The following is a 17,838-nucleotide window of genomic DNA, read 5'->3' on the forward strand; positions in this document are numbered from 1 at the left end:
AAAAATTAGCCTGGCATGGTGGCACACGCCTGTAATCCCAGCTACTTGGAAGGCTGAGGCAGGAGAATCTCTTGAACCCGGGAGTTTGCAGTGAGTTGAGACTGTGCCACTGCACTCCTCCAGCCTGGGTGACGGAGAGAAACTTCGTCTCAAAAAAAAAAAAACAAAAAAAGACAATCTACAGACACCAATACCAAGATAACACAGACTTAGAATTATCTGACAAAGATTCTAAAAGAGGCATCCTCAAAATGCTTCCACGAGCAACTATGAACATGCTTGAAACAAATGAAAAAGTTTCAGCAAAGAGAAGATGTAGAGAATAAAATAGACATTTCAGAACTGAAAAATGCACTAAGCAAAAGAAAAAAAACTTAAGCATGGGTTAAATGGCAGAATAAAGAAGACAGAGGAAATCACTGAACTTGAAGACAGAACAAGGCCTCAGGAAAATAACAAAAGATCTAATATTTATGTCATTGGAGTCCCAGACGAAGGCAGAAGAAGGGGCTGGAAAAACATTCAAAGAAATAATGGCTACAAATCTCCCAAATTTGGCAAAAAGGCACAAAGAACCCCATGCAGAATAAACCCAAATAAATGCACACCAAGACACATCATAAACAAATTCAGAAAACTCGATACAAACCCCCCCCCAAAACAACAACAACAAAAAAAACCTTGAAGGAAGCCAGAGAGAAATAGTGCATTATATACAAGAAAAGAAAAGAAAAGAAAAAAAAAATGCCTGTAATCCCAGCACTTTGGGGGGCTGAGGCGGGCGGTTCACCCCAGGTTGGGAGTTTGAGACCAGCCTGACCAACATGGAGAAACCCTGTCTCAACTAAAAATACAAAATTAGCCGGGCGTGGCAGCGCATGCCTGTAATCCCAGCTATTTGGGAGGCTGAGGCAGGAGAATCACTTGAACCTGGGAGGTGGAGGTTGCAGTGAGCTCAGATCATGCCATGGCACTCCAGCTTGCACAACAACAGCAAAACTCCATCCCCCCTAAAAAAAAAAAAAAAAAAAAAGACAGGGCCGGGCGCGGTGGCTCACGCCTGTAATCCCAGTACTTTGGGAGGCCGAGGCGGGCGGATCACAAGGTCAGGAGATCGAGACCACGGTGAAACCCCGTCTCTACTAAAAATACAAAAAAATTAGCCAGGCGCGGTGGCGGGCGCCTGTAGTCCCAGCTACTCAGGAGGCTGAGGCAGGAGAATGGCGTGAACCCGGGAGGCGGAGCTTGCAGTGAGCCGAGATCGCGCCACTGCACTCCAGCCTGGGCAACAAAGCGAGACTCTGTCCCCCCCCCCCAAAAAAAAAAAAAAAAAAGACAGGTGGCTGGGCCCGGTGGCTCACACCTGTTATCCCAGCATTTTGGGAGGCAGATGCGGGCAGATGACTTGAAGTCAGGAGTTTGAGACCAGCCTGGCTAACATGGTGAAACCCCATCTCAACTAAAAAAATAAAAATTCGCCAGGTGTGGTGACAGGCACCTATAGTCCCAGTTACTATATGGAGGCTGAGGTGCAAGAATAACATGAATCTGGGAGGTGGAGGTTGCAGTGAGCTGAGATCACAACACTGCATTCCAGCCTGGGCGACAAAGTGAGACTGTCTCAAAAAACAAAAATAAAAACAAGCCAGGCGCAGTGGCTCACGCCTGTAATCCCAGCACTTTGGGAGGCCAAGGTGAGTGGATCACAAGGTCAGGAGATCGAGACCATCCTGGCTAACATGGTGAAACCCTGTCTCTACTAAAAACACAAAAAAATTAGCTGGGCGTGGTGGCACGCACCTACAGTCCCAGCTACTCAGGAGGCTGAGGCAGGAGAATCACTTGAACCCGGGAGGCGGAGGTTGTAGTGAGCTGAGATTGCGCCACTGCACTCCAGCCTGGGCGACAGAGTGAGACTCCATCTCAAAAAAACAAAACAAAACAAAAAAAACAGCCAGGCATGGTGGCACGTGCCTGCAGTCCCAGCTACTCAGGAGGCTGAGATGGGAGGATTGCTTGAGCCTGGAAGGTAGAAGCTGCAGTGAGCTGTGATTATGCCACTCTACTCTAGCCTGGTGACAGAGTGAGACCTTGTCTCAAAAATAATAAATAAATATAATAAAGAAAGGTGGCTGGGCGTGGTGGCTCACGCCTGTAATCCCAGCACTTTGGGAGGCTGAGGGGGTGTCAATCACGAGGTCAGGAGACCCAGACCATCCTGGCTAACACAGTAAAAGCCAGTCTCTACTAAAAATACCAAAAAAATTAGCCGGGGGTGGTGGCACGTGGCTGTAGTCCCAGCTACTTGGGAGGCTGAAAAAGAAGAATCGCTTGAACCCAGGAGGCGGAGGTTGCAGTGAGCCAAGATCGCACCGCTGCACTCCAGCCTAGGCAACAGAGCGAGACTCCGTCTCAAACAAAGAAAGATGAAAATATCTGCAAACTACATATCCAACAAAGCGCTGGTATCTAGGATACATTTGAAATTCTCAAAACTCAACAGTTAACAAAAACTGAACAATCTAATTACAAAATGGACAAAATATAAACAGACATTTCACCCAAGAGTATACAGGGGCCAGGTATGGTGGCTCATGCCTGAAATCCTAGCACTTTGGGAGGCCAAGACAGGAGGATCAGTTTATCCCAGGAGTTCAAGACCAGCCTGGGCAACATAGCAAGATCCTATCTTTTCCAAGAAAAGAGAGAATAGACAGATGGCAAATAAGCACATGAAAAGATGTTCAACATCATTAACCATCAGAAAAATGCACATTACAACCACAAAGAGACATTACTACACATCTATGGAATGGCTATAATAAAAAAAGTAACATCACCAAACGCTGGCAAGTATGTGGAGAAACAAGATCATACAGTGCCAGTGTGAATGCAAAATAGTACAATCTCTCTGGAAAACAGTTTGGCTGTTTGTTAATAACTAAGCATGCACTACGACTTATGACTTAGTGATTGTATTCCTGGGCATTTATCTTGGAGAAATGTCAATTCATGTTCACATAAAAACCTGTACATGAAGGTTTGTAGCAGCTTTATTTGTAATAGCCACAGAATGGAAACAGTAAAGATGTCTTTTAATGGATAAATAAACCAACGGTGGGACATCCATAGCCCAGCTTCAATAAAAAGGAATGAAGTACTTTTCTTTTTTTTTTTTTTTTTGGGACAGGTTCTCACTGTCACTCATGCTGGAGTGCAGTGACGCGATCTTGGCTCACTGCAGCCACTACAGCCCAGGCTCAAGTGATCCTCCCACCTCAGCTTCCTGAGTAGCTGGGATTACAGGAACGCACCACTGCATCTGGCTAATTTTTTTTTTTTTTGTAGAGATGAGGTCTCACTATGTTCCTCAGACTGGGCTTGAACTTCTGGGCTCAAGCGATCTGCCTGCCTCAGCCTCCCAAAGTTGCTGGGATTACAGGCGTGAGACACTGTGCCTGGCCAAGGAATGAACTACTGGTACACACAACAACCTGGATGATTCTCCAGGGAATTAATCTGAGTGGAAAAAACCAATCCCAAAAGGCTCTATGAATCCCTTTATTTGGCATTCTTAATATGCCAAAATTAGGGAAATGGAGAACAGATCAATGGTTGTCAGGAGTTGAAAGACTGGGAATGGGAGGGATGTGGGTGTGGCTATAAAAAAGCAATGGAAGGGATCCTTGTGATGATTGGAATATTCTGTATCTTGAATTTTACTAATGTCAACATCTGGTTGTGATATTTACTACAGTTTTGCACAATGTTAGAGAAGTGGGAAAGGAACACAGGATCTCTCTGTACTATTGACTGCATAGAATAAATTTTTATGTACAATTTCTTAAAATTTTACTGTTCTTAAAATAAATTTATCAGTAATTTGTACAATGATCTCAAAATAAAAATTACCTAAAAATCTAAAAAGTAGATGATACTGTAGTTTTCTCTTTCCTTTTTTTTTTTGACCTGGAGTCTCCCTTTGTCACCCAGGCTGTAGTGCAGTGGCGTGATCTCGGTTTACTGCAACCTCTGCCTCCTGTGTTCAAGTGATTCTCCTGCCTCAGCCTCCCGCTGAGACTACCGGCCCACGCCACCACGCCCTGCTAACTTTTGTATTTTTAGTAGAAACGGGGTTTCACCACGTTGGCCAGGCTGGTCTCAAACTTCTGACCTCAGGGGATCCACCTGTCTTGGCCTCCCAAAGTGCTAGGATTATAGGTGTGAGCCACTGCGCCCGGTTTGTTTTTTTTGTTGAGACAGGATCTCACTGTGTCACCCAGGCTGGAGTGTAGTGGTGCAATAATGGCTCACTGCAGCTTGGACCTCCCCTGGCTCATGCCATCCTCCAACCTCAGCCTCCTGAGTAGTTGGGACTACAGGTATATGCCACCATACCCTGAGAATTTTATTTTTTGTAAATGCAGGGTATCACTTAGGCTGCTAAGGGTGGTCTCCTTGAACTCTTGAGCTCAATCGATATTCCTTCCACAGTCTCCCAAAGTGCTGGGATTACAAACGTGACCCACCACGACTGGCTGAAATTGTGCACGTCAAATGGGTGAACTGCATGGTATGTGAATTTTATCCCAATAAAAATATTATTTAAACAGAAAAAGTAACTGAAATGTGAAAAGTGTGCTTAAAAAAAAATAATGAGGGGCCGGGTGCAGTGGCTCACGCCTGTAATCCCAGCACCTTGGGAGGCCAAGGCGGGTGGCTCACCAGAGGTCAGGAGTTCGAGAACAACCTAGTCAAGGTGGTGAAAACCCATCTCTACTAAAAATACAAAAATTAGCCAGGCGCGTGCCTGTAATACCAGCTACTCGGGAGGCTGAGGCAGGAGAATCACTTGAATCCAGGAAGGCAGAGGTTGCAGTGAGCCGAGATCGTGCCACAGCACTCCAGCCTGGGCGACAGGGTGAGACTCCATCTCAAACAAAACAAGACAACAACAACAAAAAATGAGCATACAGTGACCTTTATTCAACTTTCCAAGATCCAGTCCTCAGCTAATTTACAAAACTACAATAGTGGTATATACTCTCCTAGGTCTACACGGCAAAGTACAGTTTGTTGCAACTAATGCTGCCTTATACAAAAAGGCTTTATCCTATGCCACCCACCCTAAACCCAGCTGTTCAGAGCAGTGTACCTGGAAATCAGCCTCAGGGTACGGACTGCAAGACAAGGCACAAGGAAACCCTAACACGAAGTCCTATATTCTGGGCAAAGGGATGGGGATGGCAGGTGGGACGCACTCGGGTCAGGGCGAGGGCACGGCAAGTTTTCTATTAAATCTCAGTAGGTTAAAACTCATATCCATGGTCTGATACATTTTCGAGGGAAAATGGTGCTTGAAAGATGTTTCTACGGAAAACAAGGTTCATCTCAGTCAATCTGTTCGTCCCAACTTTGGGCAGCAGGTGTGGGGGCGGGGCCAAGGTCTGCGCCGTAATCTAAACAGGCAGTCCCACCCAGGGCCACCCCAAGGCTAGATGCTCCGACGCGACTCGAGCAGGCCACACTATCTTTCGGACAAAGCGACGCGGTCCTCACAGGCGGGAAGGAGAGTGCGTCCCGGTCGGGAAGGACGCCGCCGGAGAGCTGCCCGCCCACGTGACGCCCGCGGCGACCTTGGGGGTCACCCTTGCGGACGCACCGCCCTCTCCCTCACATCCGCCGCCGCGCCCGCCCCTCGCTCTACCACCGCCAATGGCGCGTCGCTCCGCGCCCCGCGCGACCTCGGAGCGCGCTCGTACCCGCCAATCTCCGCCCGCCGGGCGGGCCCCGCGGCGCCATTGGCTACCGCGGCCATCCATCAGGTCCCGTCCCTCCTACCACCCTCCGTCAGCCCCACTCCATCCAGCTCCACTCCCCTGTCACCGCGGCACCCGCAGCACCAAGGGCGCGGCGGCCTCGCCCTTTACCGCGATCTCCAACCCCGGGCCGCCAAGCGCCGCGCTACCCAGCACCGAGACGGGCGCAGCGACAGCGCAAGGTTACCTGTCTCCGGCTGAGCTCCACCCGAATGAGGCGCCGACACCCCACTCCGGGGCTCTAAACTCTCGGCCCCGCCCTGGCGTATGGCGTCAACACGTAGCCCTCCCCTGGAGAAGAAGGCCCTCCCCTCTTACAGTGAACCGATTCGTGACGTCACAGAGCCGCGCCGGACGTCACAGCGCCGACTACGCAGTTGCGGAAGCTTGGGCCGGCGGGAGCGCAGCTGTTTGCTCCGCTAGAGCGATAAGATTGAGTGTATGGACTTCCAGCGGCTCCTACGATCATAAGTAATTTCTAAAACATATCTCTAGTGCCTGGTAGGAACCTATCAAGAGACAGTTGGGTTGATGTGAAACTTAGCGCACAAAAATAAACAATTTAAATAACAGAATCTCCGTTTTTGAGATTGTCCTGGGTCAGGCTTTGTGACAAGCGCTTCACCGGCGCTATTGTGTCTAACAGCCTGTGAGATAGGTATTCCTGTCCCCGGTCTACAAATGACAATAGGCAGTGCTGGAATCTTGCCCGGGATCTTGCCCGAGTTGTCTTGACTTTAGAGCTACCTATCAAAGATAAAACGCGGCTAATTAACCTGTCACAACCTGTTGATTGTAAGATGTTCCCTATTTTAAAGTATTAAAATTTGGGGAAAGGCCGGGCGCGGTGGCTCAAGCCTGTAATCCCAGCACTTTGGGAGGCCGAAGCGGGCGGATCACTTGAGGTCAGGAGTTCGAGACCAGCCTGGCCAACAGGGCAAAACCCAGTCTCTACCAAAAATTTTAAAAGGCCGGGCGTGGTGGCGGGCGCCTGTAATCCTAGCAACTCGGGAGGCTGAGGCAGGAGAATAGCTAGAACCCGGGAGGGAGAAGTTACAGTGAGCCGAGATCGCGTCACTGCATTCCAGCCTGGGCGACAGAGTGAGAATCAGTCTCAATAATAATAATAATAAAAGTAATAAAATTGGGGGAAAAGTATCTCAGAATTGATTAAATAATATCGCAAATTATATTCACTCACATATTGAGAAAGTCCCTTGCACTTGTTCAGTCTTACAGCCAGGAGAAAACCTCATTTCATATTCATATCTTTAACCTCACTTTTTCTTCTTTCCCTTTTAGACAGAGATCAGACTTTAGGCTCAAAGCTTTCAGTGGGCAATATTATTATATAAAGCTAGACCTTAAACTGCTTTGTATTCATGATTTTGGACAGTTTATCTTTGTTATTTGTGGCAGGTAATACTGGTTTTCTTATTTACATTAAAAATTTTTTCCAATAAATGGTTCTATTTAAAGAAGATGTTAACCATTGTAGATACTAGTATAGGAAGGCAGCATCCAAATAACTGACATTAGGGAAACGCTGTTGCAGACTGTCTTGAATGTTCTCCTGAATATATTTTCCCAAGAAGATAACTACTTCAAGACAAGGATTTTGTCATGTGGCACACAGCAGCAGATATTGGGGTGACGAGGAACAGCGATCCATCAAGCACGATAGTCCCATAGAGAACACAGATATCTCAATTGGGCCAGTATTCAGACCAAAGCTATGCCACCCACGGTGGGTATGATATAGACTTAAAGCGACTTATAAAAGGGAAAAGTCAAAGAGGTGTTTTTTTGTGTTTTAAATGGGGAGTATAGGCCGGGTGTGGTGGCTCATACCTGTAATCCCAGCACTTTGGGAGGCGGAGACGGGCGGATCACCTAAGGTTGGGAGTTCGAGACCAGCCTGACCAACATGGGGAAACCCCATCTCTACTAAAAATACGAAAATTAGCTGGGCGTGGTGGCGCAGTAGCTGGTAATCCCAGCTACTCAGGAGGCTGAGGCAGGAGAGTCGCTAGAACCCGGGAGGTGGAGAGTGCAGTGAGCCGAGATCATGCCATTGTACTCCAACCTGGGCAACAAGAGCGAGAAACTCCGTCTCAAAAAACAAACACACACACCCAAAAAGGGGGCGTATAAGTGCTTATGATAGAACAAACTTAGGCTAATGTATGTGACAAGGATCTAGAGACTGGAAGAAGGTAAGAGACCAGGGTATAAACTTCAGTATTCTTTTTTCCTTTTTTTTTTTTTTTTGTAATACGGTAAAAATTTATGTACTAAAAATTTGCAGCTGGGTGCAATGGCTCACACTTGTAATCCCAGCACTTTGGGAGGTGGAGGCGGGATGATCACTTGAGCTCAGGAGTTCCAGATCAGCCTGGAGAGCACAGCAAGATCTCATTTCTACTAAAAATCAAGAAAATTAGCCAGGTGTAGTGGCACTCACCTGTAGTCTCAGCTAGTTGTAGGAGGCTGAGGCAGGAGGAGGATCTCTTCAGCCTGAGAGATTGAGGCTGCAGTGAGCTATGATTGTACCACTGCACTCCAGCCTGGACCAGAGAGCAAGATACTGTATTTTTTTTTTTAATGCCATTTTAACTATTTTTAGGTGTATAATTCAGTGGCATTAATTACATTCACAATATTGTGCAACCATCATCACTCTATTTCCAAAACTTTTTCATCACCTGAAACAGAAACTGTAACCATTAAGCAATAACTTCCTATTTCCCCCTCTCCTCCTGTCCTGCTCTCCTTTGGTAACCTCTATTATATGGTCTCTATACATTTGGTTACTCAATTACCTTATGTCAGTGGAATCATACCATATATGTCTTTTTGTGTCCACCTTGTTTCATTGAGCATGGGGTTGTCAAGGTTTATCCATGTTGTAGCATTGGCCCAGAACTTCATTTCTTTTTATTTTATTTTATTTTATTTTATTTTTGAGACACGATATCCCTCAGTTTCAGGCTGGAGGACAGTGGCACCATCTCAGCTCACTGCAGCCTGCGCCACCCAGGTTCAAGTAATTCTGATGCCTGGGCCTTCCAAGTAGCTGGGACTACAGGCACGCTCCACCATGCCTGGCTATCTTATTTTTTATTTATTTATTTATTTATTTATTTATTTATTTGGAGATGGTGTTTTGTTCTTGTTGCCCAGGCTGGAGTGCAGTGTGCCATCTCAGCTCACTGCAACCTCTGCCTCCTAGATTCAAGCAATTCTCCTGCCTCAGTCTCCCAAGTAACTGGGATTATAGGCGCCTGCCACCACACCCAGTTAATTCTTTGTATTTTTAGTAGCAATTGGGTTTCACTATGTTGGCCAGGCTGGTCTTGAACTCCGGACCTCAAGTGATCCACCCACCTCGACTTCCCAAAGTGCTGGGATTACAGGCGTGAGCCACCACACCTGGCCAGAACTTCATTTCTTTTTATGGCTGAATAATATTCCATTGTATGTATATACCACATTTTGTTTATTCATTCATCTGTTTATGAACACTTGGGTTATTTCTGCTTTGTTGCTATTTTGAATAATGTTGCAATGAACATTGGCTTATAAATGTTTGAGCCAATTGTGTTACCAAGCAATGGGCTCACTGCTAGACACACATAGAAGCCAATACTGTCATCAGCTTTTGAGAAAAGGCTTTATTGTAAGGTCGACCAGCAGGGAAACCAGAGGCAACACTCAAATTTGTCTCCCCGAGATGGAATCTGGGGGCAGGTTTTATAGGCAAAGAGCAACTATGAGGGAGATGGGAAAATACAACAAGGCATGATCTGTTTGGGTCATGCAAAGAGGCAATGCTGGATCTTTGAGTTCATATTGCAGCAAAACAGGACGCCCCATGCTTCCTAATTTGGTGTCCATTTCTCCATTTAAGTGCTTAAGTCATGCCTATGGTTGACTTTTGTGTTCCCACCGACACCAGGGTCAGTTATCAGGCACGCTTGGTTCATCTGGGCATGCTCAGGTTACATGACTTGCAGCCTGGGGATCTATTATAACTGAGAAACAACTCATCATTTTGTTACTGATAAAAGTTGAACCAGGCTGGGCGCGGTGGCTCACACTTGTAATCCCAGCACTTGGGGAGACTGAGGTGGGTGGATCACCCGAGGTCAGGAGTTCAAGATGAGCCTGGCCAACAGGGTGAAACCCCATCTCTACTAAAAACACAAAAAAATTAGCCACGCATGGGTGGGTGCCTGTAATCCCAGCTTGGGAGACTGAGGCAGGAAAATCGCTCGAACTCAGGAGCCGGAGGTTGCAGTGAGCCAAAACCCCGCCTTTGCACTCCAACCTGGGCAAGAAGAACAAAACTCCATCTCAAAAAAAAAAAAAAAGCTGAACCAGATTGAACTGGTCCTGTGGTTACATCTGTTTATAATTCTTTTGCCTGTATACCTGGGAGTGTAATTGCTGGGTTATATGGGAATTCCGTCTAGCTTTTTCAGGAAGTGATAAATTCCCACAGTGACCACACCTTTTTTGTTTGTTTGTTTGTTTTTGAGACAAGGTGTCAGTTTGTAGTGCAGTGGTGTAATCACAGCTCACTGCAGCCTCAACCTCCGGGGCTTAAAGCAATCCTCTCAGCTCACGCTCCTGAGTAGCTGGGACAACCGGCACGCACCACCATGCTAGGCTAATTTTTTCTATTTTTTGTAGAGACAGGGTCTTGCTGTGTTGCCCAAGCTGGTCTCGAAGTCCTGGCCTCAAGCGATCCTGCTGCCTCAGCCTCCCATAGTGTTGAGATTACAGGTGTGTCTCTATTTTTTTTTTACTGTCTCTATTTTTTAAAAAATTATTATCGGTCAGTCATGGTGCCTCACTCCTGTAATCCCAGCACTTTAAGAGGCCAAATTAGGAGGATTATCAGCTTCAGCAACACAATGAGACTTTGTCTCTACAGAAAAAAAAAAAAATTAGGAGTGGTGACACATGCCTGTGGTCCTGCCTATTTGGAATGCTAGGACAGTAGGATTGCTTGAGCCCAGGAGCTTGAGGTTGCAGTGAGCTATGATCATGCCACAGAACTCTAGCCTGGGCACAGAGCAAGACCCTGTTCTCCCACTTCCCCACTCCCCAAAGAAAACATTTGGTGAGGTGTAATGGCTCATGCCTGTAATCCCACTACTTTGGGAGGCTAAGTCAGGAGGATTGCTTGAGGCCAGGAGTTTAAGATCAGCTGGGCAACATAGTAAGACCCCATCTCTAAAAAAAAATTTATTACAGCCAACTATACTAAATAGGTATGAGTTGGTATCTCATTGTGGTTTAGAAATTATTATTTTTTAGAGGTAGAGTCCCACTCTGCCACCCAGTCTGGAGTGCATGAGCACAATCAGAGGTCACTGCAGCCTTGAACTCCTGGGCTGGGACTGCAAGTGTGGGCCACCATCCATGGCTCATTGTGGTTTTGATTTGCATTTCCCTAATGGCTAATGATGTTGAGCGTATTTTCATGTGCTGCTTGTCCATTTGTATATTTTCTTTGGAGAGCTGTCCATCTGAGTCATTTGCCCATTTTTAAATTGGGTTTTCTTATTATTGAGTTATAGAAGTACTTTGTATATTCTGGATATTAAATCTAATCAGATATATGATTTGCAGATATTTTCTCCCATTTTGTAGGTTTTCATTTCTTTTTTGTTTGTTTGTTTGCTTGTTTTGAGACGGGGTCTTACTCTGTTACCTAGGCTGGAGTGCAGTGGTGTGTGATCATGGCTCACTGCAGTCTTGATCTCCTAGGCTCAAGTGATCCTCTTGCCTCAGCCTCCTGAGTAGCTGGGACCATACCACAGGTGCACACCACCACGCCCAGCTAATATTGTTATTTTATTTATTTACTTATTTTGAGACAGAGTCTCGTTCTGTCACCAGGCTGGAGTGCAGTGGTGCGATCTTGGCTTACTGCAACCTCTGCCTCCTGGGTTCAAGCGATTCTCCTGCCTCAGCTTCCTGAGTAGCTGGGACTGCAGGCATGCACCACCACACCCAGCTACGTTTTGTGTTTTCAGTAGAGACGGTGTTTCACCACGTTGGCCAGGTTGGTCTTGATCTCTTGACCTCCCACCCGCCTCAGCCTCCCAAAGTGTTGGGATTATAGGCGTGAGCCACTGCACCCGGCCAATATTGTTATTTTTTGTAGAGACAGGGTTTTGCTTTGTTGCCCTGGCTGGTCTTGTACTCCTGGCCTCAAGAGATCCTCCCACGTCAGCCTCTCAAATGTGCCGGGCCTCTCTTTATCTCTTGACGATGTCCTTTGATGAACAAAAGTTTTTAATTTTTTTTTTTTGTTGTTCCTAAGGAGTTTATCTGGACTGTCTTGGGGGTGGAGAGGACTCTGCACCTAGAGAAGGTATTGGGTCTCTTGTTAGCAAAGTGTGGTTCATGCTGGCATGGCAGGACTAGTGGGGCAGAAGGAACTTGAGGGTGAAGTGGTGGAATTGATCGCTGACCGATGGCACTTTCTGATGCAATCTCCTTCATCTTCCTCATCTGAATGGAATGCACCCGGTACTCTGTCACCAGGTGGTGGTGTCCACCAGGTCAGGACCCACGTTCCCAGTTTAGGTTTTGGATGCCACTTGGAGGATAGTGCAGCCAGATGCCCAGACTCTTCACCTGAAGAGGGAGGGTTCTCCATCACCTACCCACTGGAGACAGTTTCCACCAAGACTTCTTCAGCTAAGATACAAAGTGCCAGAGGCTCAAAGATTCGCATGGGGTAGAGGATTGGTGTGCAGCTTTTGGGGGTGGTCAGGCACCCCACCACCTTGTGTTCTTGACATTTGCCCCAGGCCTTCTTGGCTTCTCTTAGTGCTAGCCACCACTCACAAAAGGTTGAAAGTTTTTTTTTTGAGACAGAGTCTGGCTCTGTCGCCCAGGCTGGAGTGCAGTGGCATGATCTAGGCTCACTGCAAGCTCCGCCTCCCGGGTTCACACCATTCTCCTGCCTCAGCCTTCGGAGTAGCTGGGACTACAGGCGCCCGCCACCACGCCCGGCTAATTTTTTGTATTTTTAGCAGAGACGGGGTTTCACCGTGTTAGTCAGGATGGTCTCGATCTCCTGACCTCATGATCCGCCCGCCTCGGCCTCTCAGAGTGCTGGGATTACAGGCATGAGCCACCACGCCTGGCTGAAAGTTTTTAATTTTGATGTTGCTTATGTCATATCTAAGAATCCATTGCCAAATCTAAGGTTGTGAAGATTTACCCTTATGTTTATTCTATGAGGTTATGGTTTTAGCTCATATTTAGATTGTTTACCTATTTTGAGTTAATTTTTCTATGTGACTGCAGTAGGGATCCAACTTCATGTTTTTTTTGTTTTTGTTTTTGTTTTTTTGTTGTTTTTTTCTGAGACAGGGCCTCTCCCTGTCATCCAGGCTGGAGTGCAGTGGCATGATCATAACTCACTACAGCCTTGAACTGGGCTCAGGTGATCCTCCTACCTCAGCCTCCTAAGTAGCTAGTAATACAGATGCATGCCACCACATGTGGCTATTTTATTTTATTCTATATTTTATTTTTTATTTTAATTTTATTTTATTTGAGACAAGGGTCTCATTATGTTGCCCAGTCTGGTCTCAAACTTCTGGGTTCAAGCAGTCCTCCTGCCTTAGCCTCCCAAAGCACTGGGATTACAGGTGTGAACCACCACACCCAGACCAACTTCATTCTTTTACACGTAGGACTCCAATTGTTCCAGCACCATTTGTTTAAAAGACTATTCTTTTGGCCGGGCGCGGTGGCTCAAGCCTGTAATCCCAGCACTTTGGGAGGCCGAGACGGGTGGATCACGAGGTCAGAAGATCGAGACCATCCTGGCGAACACGGTGAAACCCCGTCTCTACTAAAAAATACAAAAAACTAGCCGGGCGAGATGGCGGGCGCCTGTAGTCCCAGTTACTTGGGAGGCTGAGGCAGGAGAATGGCGTAAACCCGGGAGGCGGAGCTTGCAGTGAGCTGAGATCCGGCCACTGCACTCCAGCCCGGGGGACAGAGCGAGACTCCGTCTCAAAAAAAAAAAAAAAAAAAAAAAAAAAAGACTATTCTTTTTCCATTGAATGGACTTGGCACCCTTTTTGAAAATCAGTTAACTGTAGATGTTGGGTTTATTTCTGTATCGTTCCACTTTTAGTATATGTGCTGCTGAAGCAAGCCCTGGGTTTGTTTCTGAACTCTCACTTTGATTCCATCCATTGATCTGTATGTCTATCCTTATGCCAGTACCACACTGTTTGTTTTTAGGAAAATCTGTTTATTCTAAGTACCACACTGTTTTGATTACTGTACCTTTGTAGTAAGTTTTGGAATCAGGAAATGTCAGTTCTTCAGCTTTGTTCTTTTCCAAGATCGTTTTGTCTACTCAAGGCCCCTTACAATTTCATATGATTTTAAGAATTTGCTTTTCCATTTCTGCAAAAAAGGCTGTTGGGTTTTTTGTTTGTTTTTAGAGACCAGGTTTCTCTCTGTCACCCAGGCTGGAGTACAGTAGCATGATCATAGGATCATAGCTCATTGCAGCCTTGAACTCCTGGGCTCAAGGGATTCTCTTGCCTCAGCCTCTTGAGTAGCTGGTACTACAGGTATGTGCCACCACACCCAGGTACTTTTAAAATTTTCTGTAGAGACAAGGTTTCAGTATGTTGCTTAGGCTGATTTCAACCTCCTGTTAAGCAATCCTGTTGCTTCAGCCTTCTAGTGATGGGATTACAGGCATGAGCTGCCATGCCTGGCCAGCTATTGAGACCTTGATAGGTTGGGATTGTATTGAATCTCTAGATCACTGGGTAGTACTGACATCTTAACAATACTAAATCTTCCAGTCCATGAATATAGGATGTCTTTCCATTTATTTAGATTGTCTTTAATTTCTTTCAGCAATGTTTTATAGTTTTCAATGTATATGTCTTTCACCTCCTTGGTTAAATGTATTCCTAGATACTTTATATTTTCCAACACATATGTAAGTGGAATTGTTCTCTTAATTTCCTTTTCTTTTTTTCCTTTTTTCTTTCCTTTTTTTGTTTTTTTTCTGAGACAGTGTCTTGTTCTGTGGCCCAGGCTGGAGTGCAGTGGCCTGATGCAATCTCAGCTCACTGCAACCTCTGCATCCCAGGGTCAGGTGATCCTCTCACCTCAACCTCCTGAGTAGCTGGGACTATAGGTGCATACCACTACGGCCAGCTATATTTTCTATTTTTAGTGGAGATGGGGTTTCTCCATGTTGCCCAGACTATTCTTGAACTTCTGGGCTCAACCAATCCGTCTGCCTTGGCCTCCCAAAGTGCTGGGATTACAGGTGTGAGCCACCGTGCCTGGCCTTAATTTCCTTTTCTGGTTGTTCATTACTGGCGTATAGATTTTTGGGTGTTGATATTGTGTCCTGTGACTTTGCTGATATTGTTAATTAGCTCTTGTAGCCTTCTTGTGGATTCTTTGAGATTTTCTGTACGTAGGATTTAGTCATCTGTCAATAGAAATAGTTTTCCTTCCTCCTTTCCTGTTAGGATCCCTTTGGTTTCTGTTTCTCATCCAATTGCCCTGGCCAGAGCAGCCAGTACAATTTGAAGAACAGTGGTGAAAGTGGGAGTCCTTGTCTTGTTCCTAATTGGTGGAACAATCAGGGGAAAGCTTTCAGCCTTTCACTGTTGAGTGTGATGTTTGCTCTGGGATTTTCATAGATGCCCTTTAACATGTTAAGGAAATTTCCTCCTATTCCTAGTTTTCTGAATGTTTTCTTTTTGTCATGAAAGGCATTGAATTTTGTCAAATGCTTTTTCTTCATTACTTGAGATAATCGTGGTTTTTTCCCTTTCTTCTATTCCTGTGATATATCACATTAATTGATTTTCTTTTTTTTTAAAAAAAATTTTAAACATTTTATTTTTCTTTTTTTGAGATGTAGTCTCGCTCTGTCACCCAGGCTAGAGTGCAGTGGCACAATCTCAGCTCACTGCAATCTTCACTTCCCAGGTTCAAGTGATTCTCCTGCTTCAGCTTCCTGAGTAGCTGGGATTGTGAGCACCTGCCACCATGCCTGGTTAATTTTTTTTGTACTTTTAGTAGAGATGGGGTTTCACCATGTTGGCCAGGCTGTTCTGGAACTCCTGACCTCAGATGATCCACTCGTCTTGGCTTCCCAAAGTGCTGAGATTACAGGCGTGAGTCACCGTGCCCAGCCTTAATTTAAGTTCCAGGATACATGTGCAGGACATGTAGGTTTGTTACATAGGTAGACGTGTGCCATGGTAGTTTCCTGCACCTATCAACCCATCACCCAGGTATTAAGCCCCACATGCATTAGCTGTTTATCCTAATGCTGTGCCCTTCTCGGATTTTTTTTTCTTTTTGAGACGGAGTTTTGTTCTTGTCACCTAGGCTAGAGTGCAGTGGCACAGTCTCGGCTCACTGCAACCTTCGCCTCCCGGGTTCAAGTGATTCTTCTGCCTCAGCCTCCTGAATTGCTGGGATTACAGGCGCCCACCACCACACCTGGCTAACTTTTGCATTTTTAGTAGAGGGGTTTCACCATGTTGGCCAGGCTGGTCTTGGACTCCTGACCTCAGGTGATCCACCTGCCTCGGCCTCCCAAACTGCTGGGACTACAGGCGTGAGCCACTGCGCCTGGCCTCTTTTTTTTAATTAAAAAAAAAAAAAAAAAAAAAATTTAGGCTGGGTACAGTGGCGGATGCCTATAATTCTGACACCCTGGAAGACTGAGTTAAGTGGGTCTCTTGAGCTCAGGCGTTTGAGACCAGCTTAGGCAATATGGTGAAACCCCATCTTTACAAAAAATTACAAAAATTAGCCAGGCCTGGTAGCACATACCTGTAGTATCGGCTGTTTGGGATGCTGAAATGGGAGGATCACCAGAGCCTGGGGGTCGAGGCTGCAGTGAGCCATGATCATGCCACTACACTCAATCCTGGGTGACACAGTGAGACACTATCTCAATTTTTTTTTTTTTTTTTGAGACGGAGTCTAGCTCTGTCGCCCAGGCTGGAGTGCAGTGGCGTGATCTCGGCTCACTGTGACCACTGCCTCCTGGGTTCAAGCAATTCTCTGCCTTAGCCTCCCGAGTAGCTGGGATCACAGGCACCCGCCACCACGCCCAGCCGATTTTTGTATTTTTAGTAGAGACAGGGTTTTACCGTCTTGTCCAGGCTGGTCTTGAACTCCTGATCTCAGGTAATCCGCCTGCCTCGGCCTCCCAGAGTGCTGGGATTACAGGCGTGAGCCACTGCGCCTGGCTTTTTTTTTTTCTTTCTTTTTTTTTTTTTTTTAAGTAGACACAGTATCTTGCTACATTGCCCAGGCTGGTTTTGAACTCCTGACTTCAAGTGATCCCCCCACTCCCTGCCTTGGTCTCCCAAAGTGCTGGAATCACTGGCGTGCACCACCACACCTGGCCAGCATGAATTGATTTTTTTTTTTTCTTTCTGAGACGGAGTCTTGCTCTGTTGCCCAGGCTGGAGTGCAATGGCATGATGTCGGCTCACTGCAACCTCTGCCTCCTGGGTTCAAGCGTTTCTTCTGCTTCAAACTCCATAGCTGGGATTACAGGCGTATGCCACCACGCCCAGCTAATTTTTGTATTTTTATTAGAGACAGGGTTCACCATGTTGGTCAGGCTGGCCTCAAACTCCTGACTTCAGGTGATCCACCTGCCTCCCCCTCCCCCCTTTCTTCCCCCTCCCCCCTTTCTTCCCCCTCCCCCCTTTGTCTCCCCCTCCCCTCTCCCCTTCCCCTCCCACTCCCCTCCTCTCCCCTCCCTTTCCCCTTCCCCTCTACTCCCCTTCCCCCTTCCCCTCCCTTTCCCTCCCTCCCCTCTTTTCTTTCTCTTTGTCTTTTTCTCACCTCCCTCCCTCCCTCCCTCCCTCCCTTCCCTCCCTCCCCCCCCCTCTCACCGCCCTTTCCGCCCATGTTGTTCTTTCCCGTCTCCCGCCGCCCCGCTAACGACCACCCGCCCGCGTGTGGTTGT

The 17,838-nt window shown here is 46.5% G+C and overlaps 1 protein-coding gene across 5 annotated transcripts in view; it reads right to left on the reverse strand.

The window, feature by feature from the left end:
- The window catches only part of OGDH (oxoglutarate dehydrogenase), a 96,823-nt gene extending 90,663 nt beyond the window's left edge, over positions 1-6,160 (reverse strand). For 3 of the 5 annotated variants that reach the window (XM_025381113.1, XM_025381114.1, XM_025381112.1), the window contains exon 1: positions 6,007-6,160. The gene's annotated coding sequence lies outside the window, so the exon portion shown is untranslated. The remainder of the gene's footprint in view (positions 1-6,006) is intronic. The other 2 variants (XM_025381115.1, XM_025381111.1) reach the window with 1 other exon arrangement.
- Between the last annotated feature and the right edge of the window lie 11,678 nt (positions 6,161-17,838).

The sequence above is a fragment of the Theropithecus gelada genome, chromosome 3 (genome assembly GCF_003255815.1).
Source record: "Theropithecus gelada isolate Dixy chromosome 3, Tgel_1.0, whole genome shotgun sequence".
Classification (NCBI taxonomy): Eukaryota; Metazoa; Chordata; class Mammalia; order Primates; family Cercopithecidae; genus Theropithecus; species Theropithecus gelada.